Source organism: Callospermophilus lateralis, chromosome 3 (genome assembly GCF_048772815.1).
Source record: "Callospermophilus lateralis isolate mCalLat2 chromosome 3, mCalLat2.hap1, whole genome shotgun sequence".
In the NCBI taxonomy this organism is placed as follows: Eukaryota; Metazoa; Chordata; class Mammalia; order Rodentia; family Sciuridae; genus Callospermophilus; species Callospermophilus lateralis.
This window is the reverse complement of record NC_135307.1, coordinates 158,333,606-158,358,601: the sequence shown is the minus strand read 5'-3', so window position 1 is coordinate 158,358,601 and position 24,996 is coordinate 158,333,606. Positions and strand designations below refer to the sequence as shown.

General features: G+C 38.2%; 1 pseudogene; it reads right to left on the bottom strand.

Annotated features, from left to right (window-relative positions):
- Positions 1–2,863: 2,863 nt before the first annotated feature.
- LOC143394853 (zinc finger BED domain-containing protein 4-like) lies at positions 2,864–8,420 on the bottom strand (annotated as a pseudogene).
- Between the last annotated feature and the right edge of the window lie 16,576 nt (positions 8,421–24,996).

Here is a 24,996-nt window from a genome sequence, read left to right as displayed (position 1 = left end):
TTTGCCCAGTTTATTTACCAGTCATTACCTTATTTATAGTTCCTAAGTTGCTCTTCTTCCACCAGCACAGTATTTTTTTTCTTTAGCCCAAAATACTGACTTTCCATTTTCTAGATCTTGAAGAATCTGATGAAAGAATCTAGCACAAAATAGATTATATTGTAGAATATCACAGAGGGGACATCTGTAATAGATACCTGATAGGCATTGCCAACTTTTGACTCATTCCCTCTCTGCTTTTCTTTATTCTATTCCAGCTACAGATAACTTCCATTTTCTCTGAACTCCCTAGATCAGAGATCACCTTTATATCCTCTCAACCCAACTACTTTTCCCCATCCAATTTGGGATCCAATTCTGACTCTCTGCTCCCCTGAAAAATACATAGCTCCAGATCTGACCCTTTACCTTCTTGACACTTATCAATCTGATACTACCTTCAATGTCTCCAGCCTGGGCTGAGGTTCTCTTACCTGGTCCTCTTGCTTGCTTCCTGGTGTCCCTGTGGTCAATTTGCTACATCACTCATTAACAAAACGAATCGGTTCATGTCCTTCCTCCATTCTTAAAACACTGAAGTGCTTTCTACTTACCTTGGAATAAAACTCAGCTTCATTATTGTCACCTGGAAAACTGTACTGTTTCTCTTCTTCCCTGATGTTCCTTCCCCTGAGATGTTTTCTAGGTCCACCACCCCTGTCAACTCACTCTTCACCCTCTTACCCTGCTTGGCTTTTTAGAGAGCTCTTGCTAGTGACTGAAACTGTAGTAGTTTTTTTTTTTTTTTTTTTTTTGTCTCCCTCACTAGCATGTAGCTCTAACATGCAGGGCAGCACTTCATCAATGTTACCACTGTACCCCCAGTGCATATAATAGTGCCTGGTCCATTGTAGGCACTGAATAAATATCAGTTGAGTGAATGGATGTGCGAATGAATGAAGATATGCATACATACACAGTCCCCTAGTTCCTCCATTTGTGTCAAGACTCATGATAAAGCTCTCATTCTCCCATAATCTTCCAGGATGACCCTACAATATGGTCTCTCTTCTTTCTAGAATGATTCACATTCGCCTTTAATGGATGACTTATTTTATTCTGCCTTATAAAAATACTTGCTTGTCTGCCTCCCCTCTGGGTTGTATTCTTCTTGAGCAGGGCCTCTCCTTCTCAGCTGTCTGTGATCCTGAATAGGAATTGCAAATGGGTTTTCAAGCTGCCTGTCTTAATAAAGGGTTTAATTGATGTGAAAGGGGTTCTGCCATTTAAAGAAACTGTTTTATGTGCCATGAAAAGGATCTTACAAAAAATCAGCATTCTTAAGTGTGTTAGCATTGCAAAAGATGTTTTTTGGCCTTCAAGTCTCTTCTAATATTCACTTCAGATAAACTCTGCCTCAGGAAGTGCTGGGTGTCAGGACTCAGTGGCCCAGTGCTGACCTGTTTATTTTCAGCTGAGTGGACATTGGGATATTAGCTTGAAAATTTGATTAGAAAGACTTATGTTTAAATGTACAATATCAGATAAATCCTATGTTTTTTCTCTCTATTGGAAAGTTCAGAAAACCACAACCCCTATATATTTTTTTTTTGAAAATTGAAAATAAAAAGTTTAATTTCAGAAACTGAATTCATCATTTATAAATACACTAAAGCATAGTCCACTCAAAATTAGATTAAGTATAGGTTCAGTATTTCAACAAAATGACAACTTTCCTAAACAATCATAGAGCAATTTCTCTCAACCAGGATACTTAATGATTTGAAATGAAAAAATGAACCTTTTTTTTTTTATGTTAAAGCGAAAACTTTGAAGACATATTGTTAAAAGAATATGACAACTGATATTTCATTCTGATGTCCTTGGGATTCTAAAATACTCCTGTGGTGACAGAATCTTCCCTATTGTAAAAAAAAAAAAAAAAAAAAAAAAAAAAAAAAAAGAAAAGAAAAATCTAAAAGCCTGAGGCTAGCTAGCCCCTCCACTGCAAGGTGCCAGACACCCCTTCTCAACACCACTGGTCAGCCAGCTGCCTCTAGGGGCTCCTGGGCTTGTGGTCTCAGCACCTTGGGTCAGCGCACATAGCAGAGCTCCACTGCTCAGGGACTCTTGGTCAGAGTGCAAAGACCTGATCCACAGGCCCCCTGCTGCAAGTTCTGCTCTGCACTGGCTGAATCCTCAGTGTGGACACACACCTGGCTCTGATTTCAAGGAACTCAGGATACTGGCCATGTAACCCCGAATGCAAAGACATGAAATGGGAATGTTCCATGACCACATAACTACAACTGCACACTCCATGACTGACTGAAGTATAATTTTGTTTTCAAATGTTTTATCTCTGTCTTAAACAGCTTCCAGAACATTCTCTTCACTTCGCTACATACTTTAGAGTCTGCAGTTAGAAACTGCTCAGTCAGGAGGGCTTAACCTCCACCTCCTATTTACAGCCACAAAAAGCTGTTTTGTTGCAATTAAAGCAATATTTAACTAAAATACAATATCTGATTCAAGATTTTTACACAATTAAATAAAAAGCCTACAGGATAAATTGTTTTCATCTTGTCTTCATTCTAGTAAACAAACTACTGACCCCTAACTTTTAAAAAACATTTAGCTATGAATTAAAACCTGATCATCCCACTTCCTAAGTGGACTGCTGCTTCTAGTGGACTTTCAAACACACTGTAACCTGGCCTGAGACGAGTACAGCACATGTGACATTGCATTGCAAGCCTCCAGGTGGCCTCAGACACTGGCCTGGTGTCCCACATGGCCCCACTAGGCAGGCCACAGTCCTGGGATGACAGCCAGCCAGCCCTACAAAGAGCACTATCTCTCATCTGGCAGCTCCATCGTGAGCTCAATACTGAAAGTGTGTCAAGGGAAGATTCCCTTTCAAAAACATAAGTTTTTCAAAATGCTCCATCTTGAGCCAGAGCTGGCCGATTTTGCCATTCTCCATGGATGTGCTGAACAGCTTTTCTGAAGGAACAGTACTTGGGGGACTGCCCCCAAATCCCATGGCCAAAGTTGACAGCCTGGACCAGGATGATCTCTTCAGGTTCCAGTGGGTGAGCGGGTCACAGCTGGGCTCCTCCAAGCACCATGTCTTCAGGCGGCTTCTCCCCTGGTCTCTTCTCTTCACCTTGGCCACCAGCGAACACAGGCTCTTGCCTCCACCAGAGTCTCTATAAGGGACCTGAGTCACAGCCATTGGAGGCAGCTGTGTCCTCTGAGGTAGAATTCAGAATTTCTAGCTCCCTGATTAAATCCTGCTCAACCTTCTCCTCTGTGAACAGGGAGGCTTTGTAGCCAGGGTCCAGCTATGTGGCACAGACGTACCTCGGGCTGTGGAGGGTGGTGAACAGGTGGCTCTTCCTGGCTTCCTTCAGTGACTTCTGCATGGTGTCGATGCCCATCATCTCCCCAAAGAGCATCTGGACCTTCCTGCTGAGGATGTGGATCCTGGGGATGACCTGGCACAGCAGTGTCAGAGGGTCTCAGTGTGTGACACATGGACTTCATGACCTCTCACTGGCCGGGGTTGATCAGCTCTCGGAAGCTGCACTCTATGGGCATCTTGGTAATCCTGCTGCAGCTCTGCCAGTTTCCCCTTTGCCTTGAGGGACTGGGGACCTGCTTGCACAGCTTCCGAGGGATGCTTAGTAGATTCTGCACCATCCTCTGGCTCTTGATGGCCTCGTTTGTGATCAGGTTCACTGTGTGGCTGAAGCGCTGATGCTCAAGTGCTCTGCCTCATTGAGAGTCTTGTAGATGCTTGGATTGTTGGTGACCTTGATGCCCACATGCAGGCCGATGGAGGTCACCCAGGCTTCCCACCAGCACTCCGGCTGCTTCTGGATGCTGTTGCTGACACGTCTGAAATGCTGACCTATCCCAAACTGCTGAACAGTGGTGGTCTTCACAAGTGTGGGTGAGCTAACAACATGAAAGTGACCCAGCGAGTGGTGAGGGTCAGGTACCTGTGAGTCTGGGTGCTCATCCATATTCCTGATGTGAAGTGGACCATGCTGCTCTTGGCCTCTTCAGCTGTGACAGAATCATCGGCTTCACATTGTTGTTCATACCCGGGATAGCTGTCCTGAGAAGTAGGAAGGGGAGGGCAAAGAGTAGTGAGGTTTCAAGTGTTCCAGCAGCCTGTTCAAGCCAACGTTGTCCACAAGGAATATGGCTGGAGGTCAGGTGAGATCATCTCCACTGGTGATATTTTTGGCAACTGGGTGAAAGTCACAGAACTTCTCAGTGGGGTCATGGAAGGAGGAAGTGCCTGACAACTTAGTGTTCAGGGGCCCTGGATACCTGGAGAGCGGGAAGGGGTGATCTCAGATGGACATCTGCCTTGAGCACGTGGTGGACGAACCTCTGCCGGGGCCTCAGGAGGTAGCTAGTGCCCAGGTTGATTGGGCCTCAGTGCAGGCACACCACCTGGGTGGAGTCGGTAGAGCAAAGGGAGAAGTGGTTCCACAGCATTGAGCTCTTCTTGCTAACAGGAAAGGTGGTCAGGTGGTCTTCTGACCACCACTGGCAAGCCAGGTACCTTGGGAGAGAAACTTTTCACAGAAGCCAAAGTGGCATACAGAGAGAGTTCACCAAACCCACACCCAGGAAGCCCTTCTGGGTCCTGACAACCTCAAGGTAGCATCTGAACAGATGCCACATCAAATAGCAGGTGCCTATGTCCCCCTTCTCCCAACTGATGATGCAGCCACAGTACCAACACACAGCCTTCAGACTGTCCCTGGGGGCCGGTAAGAAGTGGTGCCAGACCTCTGACTTCAGTCTTTTCAAGACCTTCTTATTCTACAGAAGACGGCACCAGACGCACACCTTCCACAACCCCTGTATTGATGAGTGCTCTCTGCTCTTATTGACAGGCTTCTAACTATAACAAAATCATCTAAAATTCTTATCCATAAGAAGGGGAATTAATTTCCAGATTGGATGTCTTTTGTTTGTCTGTTTCCTTGTTTAACAAATCCAAATGCCATTTAATCATCATAGGATTTCCAACATTGGAACTTCGTCTCAATTGTGGGACACAAATGCTCTCCTTTTGGAAGCATGCCAAAGAAACCACAATAGAAAATGCGTAGCATTGACCAAATACACCTGCCTTGCAGAATCTTACATCCGGCCTAAGATGAAATTACTGATGTAGCATTTAGAGCCACTATGTGTTTTGCTTGAAATATTTCTGTTTTTCTTGATTCTAAAATGAGATGTCTAAGATGACCTTAGTTCTCTCATCTGAATTTGGAAGGAAGACATGAGAAGAAAATATCATTTATGCATAGTATACATGTACATTTATTTACTTTAAAAAATAACTTTGATTTTTAAATAACCAATGGGAGAAGCAGAGGAAAAGCACTTGTTTTCTTTTTGAGATTTCCCAATAGAACATTTCATGAGAATTAAAGATACTTTGTACTTAAGGAAGAAAAGATAACTAACTTTTCAAGCCACAATTTTAATTATTTTAGCAATCAACTAGAGTTTCTTTCTTTTTATCCTTCATTATTCTGCCACTTTGAAAATAGGACAAATAATTAGGTCATCAGAATTAGAAAAGGAAGTCTCAGATAAAATCCATTACATTGCAGATTCCAACATTAGTGCAAATGTAAAAAGCAGCAAAACAGGTATTTTATATGAATTTCATGCTAATTTAGAGACAGTAGCCATATCTGTAAAATAATTTGAGATTGGATATTCCCAGAGCTTTAATCATTTCCTACTTCAATTCATATTAACATATCTCTAAAACCAAATCAATGCATTTATGCTAAAGTTAAGGAAGTGACATTAGCTTATTATAAGAATAATATTTCAATAATAAATATTTATTTGGGAAAGTTTACTCTAAAGTTGAGATGTCTATGAGTAAGGGAATCTATGTATGACAGAATAAGTTCCTATCTAGAGGCAAAAGGCAAAACTTTCCTTTGATGGCAGTCACAGTTTGTCCCAGTTCTGGTCTCACGTTTTGCTATTGACATAAACTTGGATGGATTACTTGGCTTTGCTTAGGGTTACTCGTTTCAGGCAGCTAAGACTCTTGCTAACTTGGGCTTAGGTGGACTTAATTGGGAAGGCTGGGCATTGATAGGAAGGCTGTAAGTTAGGTAGAGAAAAAGACAAGACCAGGAACTCTACCTGGCCAGAACCATAGCCTACATATTATTCCAAAATCTTCTGGTTGGGGCTCCTATCCTCATGTTTGGGAGTGTTGCTACAATTGCATTAAGTACCATCATGGCCACCCCTGCACATGGATTTCAGGAGAAAGGCAGGAAGGCCTCTTAGTGTTGGAGAATCCCGAATACAATCCTTGGTCCTCTGCTCATCAACACCTATACTCAGTCCCCTTTGTAATCTCACGGCTTTAAATATAATCTATTTGATGTTGATTTCCAAATTCATTTGTTTATTAATTTATTATTATTATTTTTTAAATAAATTTTTTATTACACATATAGAACACAATTTTTCATATCTCTCGTTGTATATAAAGTATGTTCACAACAATTTGTGTTTTCATACATGTACTATGGATAATGATATCCATCACATTCTCTGCTTAAATCCCTTCCCTGAACCCCAAACTCACATCCACCCAACTGCCTACTTTAACATTTCCACTAGGATGTTCAAGAGAAAACTCATGATAACATGTTTTCATCAATTTTTTTTTTTTTTTTTTTTTTTTGCCACTGTGACTAAAAGACCTGACAAGAAAAATTTTAGTGGAGGAAAATTTTATTTGGGGATTATGGTTTCAGAGGTCTCAGTCTTGCTGACTGTGTACCTCTGGGCCCCTGGGTTGAGCAGAGAATATCATGATGGAAGGGTACGGCAGGGAAAAGAAGCTTAGGACATGGCCACCAGGAAGCAGAGAGAGAATCTACTGTCCAGAGACAAAATATATATTTCAAAGCTACATCCCCTAATGACCCTCATCCTCCCTAGGTCACATCCTACCTGCCTATTAGGACCACCTAATTAATCCTTATCAATCCTTATCAGTGCATTAGTGTCTTCATTAGGTTAAGGCTAACATAATACAATCATTTCACCTCTAAAGTTTCTTGCATTGTCTCACACATGAGCTTTTGGGGGACACCTCATATCTAACTGTAACATAATATGTCTAGAAATAAATTTCTTTTCTTCCCCTCATCCTCTGGCTTGCATCTGGTCATTCTCATTCCACTTAAGCAAAACCTATCCTTTTCCTTACTTAAATACTTTTCTTTTTCTTATATCTCACCTCTAGTCTTAGAAAATTCTCTTGGCTTCATCACGAATATAAATTCATTATCTTATATCTTTTCTTCCGCTTTGATCTCAGCCACCATCATCTCTCATCTGGATTATTTAACCACCCTATCCATTGTTTCTGCTTCTAGCTTTGACTTTATACTCCTCTCACATACTACATACCTAGCATAGCAGCCAGAATGATCATGTTAAAGCATAAGTTGGGTTTGTATATGAACCTTGTTTTCAATTAACTTGGATTAATATCTAGGAATGAAGCTCCTGAGTTGTATGATAAGCATATAAGTAAGACTATAATTAATTGCCAAACTGGATTCCAAAATGGCTGTACCATTTTTGCATTCCTACCAGCAATGTCTGAGAGTTCTAGTAGCTCCAATTTCTCTCTAGCATTTGGTATTTTCAGGTTGTATGGGTTTTTAAAAAAATTTTTATTCTAGTAAATATATTGTGATATTGCATTGTGTTTTTTTTTGCATTTTTCTAATGACTTGGAGCATCTTTCCATATGTTTTTTTTTTATCATTATATATCTTCATTGTTCAAGTGTTTATTTAAATCTTTTGCCCTCTTAAAAACTGGGTTGTCTTATTGTTATTGAGTTCTGAGAGTTCTTTTTTTTTCTGCCCCTTTCAATGCTTTATTCACTCAAATTACACAATATAATTTCACTCTATAAGTTCTTAATAAAAAAAACAGCAAATCTTATTGCTAGGCACTGCAATATACATAATCAATTCACAGCAAAAAATTAGATTAATTAATCACAGCAAACAATTCTAGATTATTTTGCAGTTTTATTCTAAGAACTGCAAAACACCCTTAATCATGACAGGCTAATGACAGACATTCCTCTGCATGCTATGTTCAAAAGTCTCAAGCATTAGGCTTTATGTCTAGCAGATGCACACTCACTCAAACCATAGTAATCAGGTCCAGAACCAAGGCAGGATTTCCTGGCATGCAATGGATGCCCTGTTGAGGAGAGGGTCATAGGAAGAAGTTGAGGCTCTCACCAAGGTCTGGATGAGGTTATAGAGTTTGAGAGAGATGAGGATCTCACAGAGAGTCAGGAGAATGATGACAAGTAATGAGATGTCAGTCCAGTTCCTCATCAGGCTCTGAGTTCTGAGAGTTCTTTATATATTCTAAATACGTTCTCAGTCAGTTATGTATGTTGCTTACAATATCTTCTCCTAATCCATGTCTTGTCTTTTCATTCTCATAACAATGTCTTTTACAAAGAAGTTTTTAAATTTGATGGAAGTTCACTGTATCTATTTGCTGTTTTGTGGATCATTGTGTTTTGTATGCTATACCTAGGAAATATTTGACCAAATGAGATCATAAAGATTATTCTTAAATTTATAGTTTTTGTTTTCACAGTATAACTATGATCCATTTTGAGTTATGTATTTTTTAGCTTTATTCATATTTGCTGTAACTAGAAACAATTCAATGTCTCTCACCTGGGAAATGGAGCAACAAATTATCATATATCCATACCATGGTTATAAAAGCAAAAGATAATTACTACTACCCATAATGGTATAAATGAATCTCCAATGTATTATGCAAAGTGGAAGAAGTCAGGCTTTCAAAACTACACATTATTTGATATATGATTTCATTTGTTTTATATTCTGGGAAAACTGAAAAAAGATCACTGAATTCCAGTGACTAGAAATGGGATAGAGGTGGATTTCAAAGAGAAATGGGAGAATTGGGGTGATGATGGAATCGTCTTTATCATGATTGTGGAGGTGATTGCATGACTGCATTTATCAAAACTCACAGAACTATGCACAAAAGAGTGATCTTTATTGCTATAGTTTGATTATAAAGTATCTCCCAAAGGCTCATGTATGAAATAATGCAAGATGGTACAATGATTAGATTATGAGAGCTAGGTCTTGTCACTGGATCAATCCATCTGCATGACTTAACTGGTTCGTAACTGTAGGTACATAGGGCATGGCTGGAGGAAGTAGGTCACTGGAGGCATGTTTTGGGGTTTTATATCTTGTCCCCAATGATCTAAGCTCTTTTTGCTTCCTGCTGTCGTGTCCTGAGCTGCTTTTCTACACCACACCCTTCTGCCACAATATTCTGTCTCAACTTGGCCCCAGCCAACCATGGAAGGTATCTCTGAGACTATGAGCCACAATAAACTTTTCCTTCTCGTCAGGTCTTTTGGTCATAGCAACACAAAGCTGACTAAAACATTATATCTTCAGGGGAAAATCACTGAGTTGTACATTTGTTACAGTTGATAAAGCCTTACCACCCAAAGTCTAAAGTATATCCACACATCTGGTGGTGTGCACTATAGGGTTTGGAAAAATGTGTAAGAAATGTAGGTTGATTAGCTGTAACAAATACTCCACTCTGGAGGGGGATGTTGAAAACAGGAGAGGCCACACAAGAGAGGAGGCAGAGGGTCTATGAGATAAATAACTGAGATATGTTCCTCTCAATTTTGCTGTGAACCTAAAATTACTGTAAAAAGTCTTTAAAATAGCAGATAAATCCTCATTTTGTAAAATAATAATGTAAATAATAAACCAGATCATTAATTCCTTGTATCAGAACTGTTTTGAGTGGAGTAAAAATTCAAATTCTTGCAATGATCATATTCCTACTAGTTTCATGTTCACTCATCGCTCCTGCAGCAATTCTGGATCCCTTGCTGTTTCTTAAATGTTCCTTCCTCAGAGTATACACGGACTGCTCTCTCTGTCTAGCTCCATGGCTCCCAGGGTGTTCACTGGGTATCATGAGGCACTGAATCCAATTCACAGTGGTGCTGAGAGATATTTTAGAATTCAAGGGAGATACAGTGACGTCTTCAGAACACATCATCAACTATGTAAAGGGAGTTACTAATTTCAACATTCGATTGAGCGACATTACTTTTGGTGATAGAATATTGAAAAGATATACGTGTGTGTGTGTGTGTGTGTGGTGTGTGTGTGTATAGTTCAGTCTTGGACGTTAACCAGCAAGCACTGTGTGAAAATCAATATAACACAGGAAATGAGAGTAGAGATGTTCAATCTGAATTCAAGGCTGTGGCATGTCCAAGAGGGCTCACATCCTGTTAGAAAGTAATGGTGGTCATTTAAAAATAAAATTTAAAAATTATTGTTATCTTTATCCGTTTATGAAATCTAAGTAAACAAGCCAAGCTCCTTCCAGAGAAAGGATCCCACTGTCACAGCCTCCTCAGTCTTTTGTGGTGGCTGGTGGGGTCAACCCTCCATTGGAATTGATTCAACAGATGCTTTCCTAAGTGCAGAGACAGGGTAGAGGGGCACTAGATAGACAAAAGGACAAATGGTCAGATTATGACGTGAGCTATTTGAGTTTCCACTTACTTAAAGTCGAACAACCAATAGCACTTACCCTTCAAGGGCATTTTAAAAATGAAACCATCTGATGTCTAGAGAGGAGGTAGAAAACGCTAGGTTCTCCAAGTACATGGGTAATCTGAATGTTACTTTGTCTTTAGGATCCATTTAGACCATCTGAAATGTGTAGGAGCTGTAGGTTCATGGGTTTATCAAGAGAAATTTGGAAAACTCATATCTCATATCAGACTCAGCCACCTTCAGAAGCTTAATTTTCATTAGGTCTCTCCGCAAATGGCAGTTGAATTTAATCAGCTAATGAATATCTCTATTCAATGAAAATGGAGCAAGATAATCTCTTTCACTGGACATTTTATCATTCAAAATGGATGATAATTTATATAAAAAGTACAATCTAATTGAATACTTGGGCATGTGTATAGAAGAAAGAGAAATGAGCTTGGAAGATTAGAAAAAGGCTTTAGTGACAAGCTCAATCTTGTCACTGAAATGCTTCCTGCATCCAATGATGTAGGGATTTGGGCATGTATACCACTAAAGTGGAAGGGATCTTATTAAGTTATGAAATTTATGGCTGTATACAGTTCTCTTATTTCACTCCATTGAAAGAAGAGAATGATAATGTCAGCCAAATACTTGTTTCTCTTCTGTATACATTCTGGTTGGTCCTGGGCTGACTTTCTTATATTTTAAATGATCATATTACTTTCCTGTTGCACAAAATTCTGTAGTACAATGCTTGATTTTACTGATACACCTTTAGGACTCTCTTTAGGACTCTTATTTGTCTCAACTCTTCTCTTCGTTTCTCCAGAGGGGTTTGTTTGTTTGTCTATTCATTTATAATTAGTAAACGATTTTATTTGGTAAGGGCATACAGAAATGTTTCCATTACTTTTAGGGAAAGGAGATGATTCCTTAATTTTTTTTTCATCAGAAGTTCAAAATAACTCGCTAATATTCTTGCCGAGTAATTTGCAAATATTCTAATGCTAAAGAAAAAATTTTCAAAAGGTTTTCTTTTGGAATATTTAAAATTGTGACATAATTTTCTCTTTCTCTACCTAATATTCTACTTACCTTCAATCCTTATTTCTACTCCATATTGCCCGAGGCAAGAATACTCATGTACATGTCATGGAACCCGCTAAAATATGTGGCAACTGTTTGTCCATATTTGATGTTCACCGAGAATTTGTTGGTCATAGGGGAAGCATTTATTAAAGCCCCTCTTGTGTTTGCTGATTTCTTCTCCTTTGTGTTATTTCCAGAATTCAAGCCTCTCCTTAGTTTGCTGTTGCTTCCTAATCCAGAGCTTTGCTAACAAGATTCCCAGCTGCTTTAAAAAATGCTTTGAGTAAATGCCAGAAGGTATAAGTGGCATTTACTCAGAAAATATTTTTAGAGCAGCTGATGGTGTTTACAGTTTGAGTGATAATTGAAGGCATCGTTTTCAATTCAGAAGCAAGTAAACAAAAGGGTCTTCTCAGCTTGAAATGTGTTGTCTCTTTAAAACATTTGTCTAGCCTGGAGAACAGCAGTATTAACTCCTGTCTCATCTTCTACTTTTCACTTGACACCAGCAACCACATTTCTACTTAGAAGAAAACCACAGAGTCCCACAGTGTGAATTTAATATTTTGTGTTTTAATGTTTTAACTAAAAATATTCTGAGTAGATAATATGTGCATGAAAGAAATATAAAAAGTGAACAATTCATACAGAGGACAGTAAAACTATTTTCTACCATGTCTGCCATCAATTTTCTTTCCCTTTGACCACCTCTATTAGTTGCTTCTTGTGTATTCTTTCAGCTAAATTTTAAATATGTGTATGTACGTCTCCATATCTGAACCAAATGAAATACATCATCGTGCTTTGTGTTTTGGTCCTATTGCATCACGATATGCAGATCTGGATGATCTTGGTAATGCTGGTGCAGCCTGCCATCACGCTGATAAAGGTTCACTTACTGAGTTTGCCCCCACTACTAAATCTTTGTGCTGTTTACTATTCCAAGCAAGGCTGCAATTCATATCCTTGCACACATGTCATTTTTCATGTCAGCAACATATTAAAATGAATTTTCAGCACTGATTTTCTGAGTCAGTGGGCATTTGCATTTTTAATTTTAGCAAAGAGAGAGACAACATGCCTGTGAGAGATACTGTATTCAGATCCTTCAAAGGACTGCTTCTCTGTAATTCTCCCAGGATCAGATCTGTTGATTTATCAATCTGATAATTAAAAAGCCCCACATAATTAACACATAATTTCATTACAGATTCATTTGAATTTCTGTTATTGTAAATGAGGTTGGACATTATTTTATATGATTAAGGTATCCTAATCCCATTTTTTTCTATGGGTTGTGGTTCCCTCATCAACTTCCCTTTGTGGGATCTCTTTGTATCTGAGGGAAATCACCTCTACTAACTTATGTATTAAGGAAATGGCTGCTGATTTTCCAGAGAACGTCATTTGCGTTTTGGCTTTTTAAAAGAATGTGATTTTGTGAGGCCAGAATGATAATTTGTATGTAATCTCACCTCCCCATCTCCTCCCCCTTCCTTCTTTTATTTCTTTGTGCTTAAAAAGATTTTCTCCACCTCAAGATGATAAAAAACAAAAAACAAACAAACAAACAAACAAAAACCACGTGTTTGTTTAGTGCTGTGGGGACTTTGTTTGTACACTTGTATTTTTATCTCTCCAAAATTTATTAAGTACAGGCTGAGAAACAAATATGAATATTTTTTTAAAACATTTATTTTTTAGTTGTAGGTGGACATAATATCTTTATTTCATTATTATTTTTTTAATGTGGTGGTTTGAACCCATTGCCTCACGTGTGCTAAGCGAGCACTCTACCACTGAGCCACAACCCCAGCCCCACAAATACGTATCTTTTTAAAATATATATATATATTTGTTGGTGAACCTTTATTTAATTTATTTATTTTTATGTGGTGCTGAAAAATGAACCCAGTGTCTCACACATACCAGGCAAGTGCTCCACCACTGAGCCACAACCCCAACCCCACAAATATGTATTTTTACTTTCAAGCTGCTTAGTTGTTTCTGTTCCACTCAGTGGATAATTTGTCTTTCCCACTGATATGCAGAAACATCTTTATCATGTACCAGCTCTCAGTAAAATTTGAATTTGCTTTGTAATTATTTTTTCCTCTTTGTGTCTTGTTTTTAAGGATTGTATTCGACCTTCAAAATACGTTTTAATATTTGGTTGTAATAGTTCTTCTTCATTCACATTCTGGTTGTTTTTTTATTTACTTTTTCATATAAACTGTAGAATAAGTTTTAAATAATTCAGAATTCATTCTTTAAAAAAATCTTTTTGGGATATATATATATATATATATATATATATATATATATAAAATTGTTTTATTTTATTAGTTTTTCTCTCTCCTTTTCTTTTTATTGGTCCTATTCAGTTATACAAGACATTAGGATTCATTTTGACATTATTATAAAAGCATGGAATATAATCTGCCCTAATTCAGTCCCTAGTACTTCTTCTCCTTCTTTCTTCCCCCTCCTCCCTCCCTCATTTTTTCCTTCTACTATTTACCTAGTTTTTTTTTTGTTGTTGTTCATGTCTTATGGATACATATTTTTTAAAAATATTTTTTAGTTGTAGATGGACACCATATCTTTTATTTTATTTATTTATTTTTAATGTGGTGCTGAGGATCAAACCCACTGCCTCACGAATGTGAGGCAAGTGCTCAACCACTGAGCTACAACCCCAGACCATGGATACATATTTTTAATGAGTTAAAATACATTACTCATCCTTTCTATTCCCAAATGGTGCATGAATTTTGCATATTCTTATGTAGCATTCTTTAAATTGGTTATTCTTAGATATATATGACAGTAAGATGCATTTTGACATATTATACCTACATGGAGTGCAACCCATTCAATTGTGATCCTGGAGTTACACTGATCATGTATTTATATATGAGCATTGGAAAGTTATGTCAGACTCATTCTAGTGTCTTCCTTATTCCCACCCCACCTACTTCCCTTCATTCCCCTTGTGTAAGCCAATGAACTTCTATACTCCTCCTCTCTACCCTCCTCCTTTATTATGGTTTAGCATTCACATATCAGAGAGAACAGTGAGCCTTTTGTTTTTGGGAACTGGCTTATTTACATAATATGATATTTCCCAGTTCCATCCACTTACCTGCAAATGCCATAATTTCATTCTTCTTTATGGGTGAGTAATATTCCACTGTGTGTATATATACCACATTTTCTTTATCCATTCATCTGTTGAAGGGTACCTAGGTTGGTTCCATAGCTTAGCTCATGTTAATTAAGCTGCTATAAAACATTGATATGGCTGTGTCACTGCAGTATGCTGATTCTGAGCCTTTTGGGTAGAAGCCAAGGAGTGGGATAACTGGGACAAATGGTGGTTCCATTCTAGATTTTCAATGAAACCTCCATACTTTTTTTCCAGAGTGGTTGCACCAATTTGCAGTCCCACTGGCAATGTGTGAGTGAACATTTCCTCATATATTCCCCAACATTTATCTGTTACTCGTATTCTTGATAATTGTCATTCTGATAGGAGTGAGATGGAATCTCAGTATAGCTTTGATTAGCATTTCTCTAATTGCTAGAGATGTTGAGCGTTTATTCATATATTTTTTGACCATTTGTATTTTTTCTTCTGTGAAGCATCTGTTCAGTTTCTTTGCCCATTTATTGATTATTTGTTTTTTGGTGTTAAGTTTTTTGAGTTCTTTGTATATCCTGGAGATTAATGCTCTATCAGAGGTGCGTGCAGATGGCAAAGATTTTCTCCCATTCTGTAGGATCTCTGTGCATGTTCTTGATTGTTTCCTTTTCTGTAAAGAAGATCTTAGTTTGATACCATCCTATTTATTGATTCTTGATTTTACTTCTTTTGCTTTAGGAGTTATTGAGGAATTTCATTCCTGAGCCAAGATGATGAAGAGTTGGGCCTATTTTTTTCTTCTAGTAGGTGCAGAATCTCTGGTCTAATGCCTAGGTCCTTGACCCACTTTGAGTTTTGTGCAGCGTGAGATACAGAGGTTCAGTTTCAATCTACTATATATGGATTTCCAGTATTCCCAGCACCATTTATGGAGGAGGCTATCTTTTGTCCAACATATGTCTGTGGCACCTTTGTCTAGTATGAAATCGATGTATTTATGTGAGTGTGTCTCTGTGTCTTCTATACTGTTGCATTGGTCTTCAATTCTGTTTTTGTGCCAATACCATGCTGTTTTTGTTAGTATAGCTCTGAAGTATAATTTAAGGTCTGGTATTGTGATGCCTCCTGCTTCACTTTTCTTGCTAAAGGATTGTTTTGGCTATTCTGGGTCTCTTAGTTTTCCAAATGAATTTTATGACTGCTTTTTTATTTTTATGAAGAACATCATTGGAATTATAATGGAAATTGCATTAAATCTGTATAGATCTTTTGGTAGTATGGCCATTTTGACAATATTAATTCTCCTATCCAAGAACATGAGAGATCTTTCCATTTTCTGTTGCCTTTTTCAATTTCTTTCTTTAGTAACCTGCCATCTTGCCCCTCCTCAGGTAGTATTTTAATGATCTTCTTCATGTAAATTTACATGCTAAATTTTTTCTATAACCTGTATATTACTTCTATACTCTCCATATACTAATATTTTAGTTGGGATTATTTCTTCCTCCTATTTTCTATTTGGTGTAGTTTACAGGGGCAGAATGTTGACTTTTTTATGTTGGTACAAGAGATTGAACCCTGGGGATGCTTGACCTCTGAGCCTTATCTTCAGCCCTTTCTTATTTTGAGACAGGGTCTTGCTAACTTGCTCAGGGGCTTGCTAATTTGCTAAGGCTGGCTTTGATCTTGCAATCCTTCTGCCTCAGTCTCCTGAGCTGCTGGGATTATAGGCATACACCACTGTGCCTGGCTAATTTTTGTATATTAAAATGCCCAGGCAGTTTATTAAATTCTGGTTCTGGTTATTATTATTTTCCAGTATATTTCCTGAGTTTTCCAGGTATTATAGAACATCTTATATTCAATTCATATAGTTTCACTACTTCCACTTCAATTTTAAAATATCTCTAATTCCTTTCTCTTGCTTAAATATAATGACTAGGATGTATGGAACAGTGTTAAAGAATAGCAGTGGTTGTGTACATACCTGCCTTGTCCCAATTTCATTTTTCCTCCAATTAACAGGAACTCTCTATGTTTTATGAGCTAGATAATACTAGTAAGGACATAGTCTTTCTATTTAGGAGGCAGGTTCCTTGCTTGTTAGTAAAAATAGATGATGAACTTTATTAAATGCTTTGCAGTATCAGAGATAGTCTTGATTTTCTTTTGACCTATTGCTATCTTGAGATGTAACAACAAATTTCATAATATTGAAACAATCCTGAGTTACTAGAGAAAATAGCACTTATCCAGGTGATATTGCTCTTTAAATGTGCTCCTACTTTTTAAATTAGGATTTATGCATTGAGTTTTGGCACCACTGTTATTTGTAAATAGAATTTAGACTTTCCCCTTCTTTTTCAATGCTTTGAAACCATTTTAATTTCCATTTAAATATATATTCTTAAGTGGTTTTGTAGACTTCTTCTGTGAAAATACCAGAGCCTTGAACTTTCTGGGAGGAGCAAAATTCTTATATGTCTTTCTCATTTGTTTCTATGGCATTTAGTCTATTTATATTTTCCTATTTTTTTTTGGGGGGGGGGTCACTTGATTGTTTTTATTTTCTAGAACATTCCTATTTTTAAATGTTAGACTTAAGCAAAACAATCTGCGTCTTCAAATTCTAGTTTTATGATTCATTTGCTCTTATTTTTTGTTCTATTTGTACATTATTATTTTATTTTTCTGCATGCCATTAGCTAATTATTTATCTAATTTACTTTCTCTAAAACATAAAGAAAAAAAATCAGTTGTAGTTTTTAGTATTTTTTTTTTTTTTTTTTTTTTTTTTTTACATTTTCTTGCAGCAGTGCTGGGTATTGACCCAGGGCCTTGCACACGCTAAACAAATGCTCTCTCACCGAACTATATCTCCAGCCCTGAAAGTCAGTTTTTTAAAATTAAGTTTTACATTTTAACTTATTTATTTTATCAATTCCTTATTTATTTTATCAATTTTTTTTCATTCTGATTTCCATAGTTCTATGTTGTTTTCCTACTAACTTCTTATTAAAATTCCTAATTAAATATATGTTTGTATGTATATATTTATATATACATTTGTTTAGGTATTTGACTATAAATTTTACCCTTAGCACTGCTTTAGCTGTATCTTGTAAGTTCTTATTTATTTATATCTTTATAATCCATATTTATTTATATAATATACCTAAATTATTTTACTACACTTTTCTAGATATTTGATAATGATAATTTTGATTTTTCCTATTTGACACAACAATAGTTTGAGGAAGTATTTTTTACTGAACTGGTTACTATGGCCAGAGAAATCCTCTGGTTGTCCAGACCTGACTTCAGTGTCCTCCTCTGGAGCCAGTTTCACCGAATGGATTCTATTCAGTTGAAAACTCATAAGCAAAGAGCAGGGGAAGAATTGGCTTCCAGAGGAAATGGGATGCAGTGCCCAGAAGCAGTTGTAAATGGATTTGGAGCAGAACCAGGAACAAAGGTAAAGCCAATGAAACAGAACTTTGCCAGGCACCTGAAAGATAAATCCTACCTCAGAACACTCATTGAAAGTTTGAAGGACCAAAGTAGCAAGCGGTACAATTGCCCTTTCTGCATCTTCCCCATCCACCTGAATTTTCTGCAGCTGCAGTCAGCAGCGCCCCCTACGCTGAAATCTTTTATTCTCAAGTGTTTCCATTTATTTTTTCTGCTTCAGGGTTTTCATTAGCACAGTGGCACAGGGAAGCCCTGAAAGGCAAGGGAATGAACCCCTTTAGGAATACATTTCAGACAAAGGATAAATGACTTTGGTGGAACACACCCCATCCTTCCCCTCCTCCATGGAGTTGATGCTGAGGTGTGTTCTACACACTAACTCAGAACGTCCTCAGCAGCTTGGAGCCTCAGTTTCTCATAAAAGTAACTCATCTATCTGTTAATGCACTTGGGTTTTTCTCCCTTTTCTGTTTCATTCTTCCCTCATGATTTTGAATCCCCACCCTGTCCCAACAGCATATAAACTAACCACGACAAATTCCTTGGTACATGATGCTGGAGAAAATCAAGATAAGACACAGGTATCTTATGAGGAATCACTGGAGAGTGATGTCATGTGGTATTTGTCATAGATGGTGGAAGTGAATTCTGGCTGAAAGGAGACAGCGGTGCTTAGAATGACTAGAAATACAGGTGCTCCTTGTCTTAGGATGCGGTTACCTCCTGAAAAACTCCTGTAAGTTGAAAGTGTCATAAGTTGGAAATGCATTACCTCCACCTGACCTCCTGAACCTGAGAGCTTAACAATACAGAACACTGTAGAGTGCCTTTTGTGTTTCTTTTTATTTTTCCCCCCTCATCATCACAGGGCTGACTGGGAGAGCTAGGCTCACCGCTAAAGTCCAGCATCACAAGAGAGTTTCATAATACATATTTCCAATCTGGGAAGAGATCAAAATCCAAAATTCAAGTACAGGTTCTACTGAACATGTATCATTTACATACCATTGTGAAGTGGAGAAATCATTAACTTGAACCATTATGAACTGGGGACTGTCTATACCAGAAGGAGGAAAGAAAAATGGAGAAGTGTATGATGTGTTGCTGGAGCATTATCTTAGTAGCTGACTACCAAGGTTCTGGAAAGTAGTGGAAAAGCATAAGCTAGGTGGGATAGCAGGAGTGTGTTACACCAAGAGTCGGTCAATCTATTCACAGAGGAACACATATTTGTTGAGGGCCTATTAAATGCCAGACTTTGTTCTAAGTGCTAGGCTGTAGTGGGGAAAATCAAAATCTCTCCCTGTATAAGTCTGTATTCAAATGTGGGCAGGATGTACATAATGAAGAGGGGTACAGTTAAAACACCAAACTTTGGTGGTTTGAGATGGTAATAAGTATGAAGAAATGAACTTCTGTCACAGGCACTATGGTAGAGATAACTAGAGTACTGGATGGATTTTAAGGTAGTCAAGGGAGGCTTTTCTGAGGAGGTGACTTTTGAGCCTTGATAATTGAAGAGTGAGGTGGAACCAGCCATGGTAAGATCTGCGGCATGGGGAGAATTTAGCTAGGTGAAAAAGCAAGTTCTTCAGGGCATGACGCATAAGAGAATTTCATGTTTTAAGAATGCAACAGTAAATTGCTTTTACTGTAAATGCCACCAAGAGCCATTGCAGAATTTTGAGCAGCTTATTAATATAACCTGGCTTGCTTTTGAAAAGATTTCTCTATGGCAAAAACAGAAATTAGAGGGATGTGAATGGAGACAGACTGATTTTTAAAAGGTCCTACAGGAAATCATTTCACTGTGCATATGGGAAGGGTAGTTGTGCTGGATGGAGTGTCTCCATGATCCTCCTTCATGGCTGGAACACTCCTTGCTCCGGCTGCTGACACTGTTGCCTGTCCATGGTCCACACTCTAGTCATTCCCCAGGCTTGGCCCTTGGATGAAGGGAGCGGCCTTGGCCAACATTATTCTCTCTTCTCAGAAGTAGCTAGAATTGAGATTCAAAATTGTGCATTAGAGGAAGACCACATTTTCAGTCGCTCTGTGGCTCAGGGTTCAAGTACTAGGAGTACTGCATCTCAGCATGGTGGGTGAAAGAAGAATTTCACAAAAATTCAATATTGAAGGGTCAGAGTGTCTTAGAGACACAAAAATCCACGTGTGTTCAACAAACAACAAGAAAGGGTGCACTGGAGCCAAACTGGCTGTGGCAGTGGAGTGGCAGTGGTGGGATAGCACACAGAGAGAAACACAATGGACTGATTTGGCATGAACAGAACCTGTAGATCAGAAAAGCATCATGAACTTTGTTGACCCACATGCTTCACAGTGAATTGGTGTTTGGAAAGTGCTCTGTATTTCTCAACTGACAAATGGAGAACTGAGGCAGGATCCAACCTGAGCAGGCTACATTGCAGCTGGCTGCATCCAGGACCCAAAAGATCATAGCAAAATTGCCATATTGCCTCAGCAAGTGCCTGGTGTGTGTCCTAGGGTGTACCTAGTGAAATGTGGGTGAAACAGGCATGAAGAAGATTGGCCAAGTTATTTTCTCTTCTCGAAAGTAACTTGCAATGAAATTCAAGGGGATTCAAGTCAGAAAAATAAAAGGGAGCCCAACTCACTTTCCCTTTGAGTCTAGCAGTTCTTATGACCAGCTGAAGAGGGTCAGGAGTCTGAATGGGAGGGTATGGATATACTCAGACACTAAGCCTGGGAGGGCTGTATCTGTGGGCAGGAATGTGTGTACAGGATTGGCTCTCCTGTCCCCATGAGTTGAATTCCTGGGAGGCTCCTGAGATCCAGACTCCCAGCAGAGATGGGCATCTGCTGGGCCTCCAGTGTGTGTCCATCTAATCTCTCCAGAGCAGATGCTGCCCCACCAAGCCCCTCAGGGCTTACATCTCAGCCCCAGCCTTCAGAAATTTCCTCATAGAACTCTGCAGCAGCTCCACTCAGGGAGTAAGTGCATCCATCTCTGCGTGGGCTCTCTTTCGTCCAGAAAGGAGGTCCTTGGAACAGGGTAGAGGAGAGTGTGGCTGCAGAGTCGCTAATCAGGACCTCCGGAGCCCAAGCAGGAAACAGGTCTGATTTTATTGCACAGTTACCTAAGCAGATTACAGGCAGCCACCAATGCAATGTCTGCTAACTGTCCTTGCAGTGACCAATGGAGGAGTGGGCCATGGAGCAAGTGCAGGGACTGCAACACATGGCCTCACACCCAGAGCTGTGGCTTCAGGGTAAGCGGTTTGCCACTCAGATGCCGCCCTTAATGTATGCCATGTATGCAGTACTCCATGCACTTGTTCTCACAGAGCTCGTCCGTGCAAAAACTCCAATCAACCATACTCCCATCCCATTTTACCTGCTACTGGTGAGAAGGGAAGTTGAGAGTATTTCAACCAGCTGTCCGCTTGGTGAGCAACTGGAGAGGAGGAAGGGATTAACAACTCCCAGTCCTTGCTGTCTCTGCCTCTCAGTACACAGACCAAGAGGAAAAGGAAAGGACAGGTGGACATAGGCAGTGTCTATCCATACTCATTGACTGTTGACCACCTCAGTGGAGATGATTCTTCCCTTTTTTCATTAAGAATATTTTATTTATTTACCTACTTATTTATTAATTTATTGGTGTTCTTGCTGTGATAATTGTTCCATGGATATATATATATATATATATATATATATATATATATATATATATATATATATATATATATATATCTTTCCTCATTTTTAGCATTTTTTTAAAGATAAATTATTTTTCCTTTCCTTCTCTTTTGAAGGTTAGGATTTTTTATTTGTTTATTTATTTATTTTTATTTGTTTCTCTTTCTGCCAAGTTCTCTTTTTCACTCTTTCTCTCTCCCTTTACTTTGCTCTTCCTATTTTTTTCTCCTCCTTCTTTATAACTGTCACTTGCCTCATCTCTTCTGCATTCTCTATGGTCACATTTTGAACACTCTAAACTCTCTTCTATCTTCCTATCCCATGTTCTCTTCTCTTAATGAACTGTATTTTTATCATTTTTAAAGAACTATTGGGTTTATATGACTCTTGCCCCCACCGTTCATGTTTTTGTAGTTATCACTGCTGTGGGTGACATAGGTGACACCTGCTATTTACTTTAATGGCAGATCTAGTTCACAGACATATTATGAATTTCCTGTGAAAGGGGCTACATGGCAAGGACCTGAGGGCAACCTATAGGAGCTGAGCAAAGGCTGAAGAATCCCGCTCTCCTGGAAGATTACACTTGGGCCATATTATTAACTGGCACCAGAGGGACCTTGGAAGTGGCTTATTTATCTTCCATTCTATGAGAATTGGGGAACCATGAGTAGAATAAGGTGGTGGACTGACCTCATGTAAAAAGAACATGGCACCATGATTCCTATTGTAGGATTATTTCTGAATCACATTTCATAATGGAATCACCTGCGAACTATTAAGAAACACAGATCCCAGGATCCCTTTACAAGAGATTTGGATTGAATGACTCTAGGGGAAAGGTTAGGAACTTGTATTTTCCAAAAATTTCCAAAAAACTGAGATAAGTTGGATTTGGAAACCATATTCTTCTATGTTCAAATCTTATCTGTAAAGTGTCAATAAAGGGAGAGAACATAACTGACTTCAAATTTTACTACTGAGCTATAGTAACAGAAACTGAAGGTACTGGCATAAAAACAGATAGATAAATCAGTGGTACAGAATAGAAGACATAGAGACAAACCCACACATTTACAGTCACTTGATCCTTGATAAAGGTGCCCAGAACATATACTGGAGAAAAGACATCCTTTTAAACAAGTTGTACTGGGAAAACTGGTCATCCATATATAGAAGAATGAAAATAGACCTTCACCTCTCACTCTGCAAAAAAATCATCTCAAAATGGACCAAAGATCTAGGAATTATACCAGAAGTGACCCAAGTCCTGGAAGAAAACATAGGGTCAGTACACCAACATATAGGGACAGGTAATGGCTTTCTCAATAGGTCCCCTAAAGCTGAGGAAATTAATAAATAGAATTGTATCAAACTGAAAACTTCCACACAACAAAGGAAACAATTAAGAATGTGAATATAGAATCTATAGAATGTGAGAAAAATCTTTGCTATAGCTACTCTTCTGACAGAGGATTCACAGATAGAATATGAAAGTTTTAAAAAACCTTAACACCCCCCACAATAACCCAGTTAATAAATGGGAAAGTGAATTAAACAGACACTTCTCAAAAGAAGAAATGCAAATGGCTAACAATTATATGAAGAAATATTCAACACCATTAGACATCAGGAAGATAAAAATCAAAACTACATTGATATTTCATTGCACTCCAGTCAGAGCGGCAGTCATCAAGAATACATAAAATCATAAATACTGGAGAAGATGTGGAGAAAAAGGAACACTTCACACTGTTGGTGAGATTGTATATTAGTACAACTACTATGGGAATCAATATGGATTTTTCCTCAAAAGACTAGGCATAGAACCATCATCTAACCCAGCTATACACTCCTTGGCATTTATTCTAAAGAATTAAAGCTAGAATACTATAGCAGTTCATGCTACCCATGTTTATAGCAGAACGATTCACAATAGTCCAAACTATAGAACCAGCCTAGGTGTCCATCTGAATGGATAAAGAAAATATGTTATGTATACACAGTAAAGCTTTATTCAGCCACAAGGAAAAATGAAGCTATGACATTTGAAGGAGAATGGATGGAACTTGACATCATCGTGTTAGTGAAATAAGCCAAATTTAGGTCAAGGGTTATATGTTTTCTCTCCTGTGCAGAAGCTAGAGAGAAAAATGGATAAGAAAAGCGTGGGGGGGAATCTCATTAAAAAGAGAGATCAGTAAAGTAGAGGAAAGAGATGTGGGGAAGGGAAAGAGGAAATAACCAGGGAATGATATTAGCCAAATTATTCTGTTCTATTCTCTGCATGTGCAAATATGTACCAGCAAATCCTGGTGTTATGTACAACTATAAAAGATATTGAAAAAAGAAAAATAATCAAGGAGCAACTTTTACCTAAAGACAGGTGATGAAAGAGCTTCAAAGGCCAGTTCTCTTACCTCTATTTAGGAACTATCTATTCCAAACTCCTCATTTGATCAGTGAGGCTTTTGAAGAAATTGAATCATAGTTCAACTCTTTTTAAATTTTTTTAATACCTTTATTTATTTATTTATTTTTATATGATTCTGAAAATTGAACCCAGGGCCTCGCAAGTGCCAGGCAAGCACTCTACCGCTGAGCCACAACCCCAGCCCCATAATCCAACTCTTAAAATTTTTTAGGTTTGTTTAATTAGTTATACATGACAGTAGAATGCATTTTGATACATCATATATCATGGATTATAATTTTTCATTCTTCTGGTTGTACATGATGTAGAATCACACCAGGTGTATAGTTATATATGTGCATAGGGTAATAGTGTCTGATTTATTTATTTATTCTACTATTCTTTCTACCCCATATCCTCTCCCCTCCCTTCACTGCCCTCTACCTACCTAATCTAAAGTAAATCTATTTTTTCTCTCTCCCCTCCCTCCATTGTGAGTTAGCATCCACATATCAGAAAAAACATTTGACTTTTGG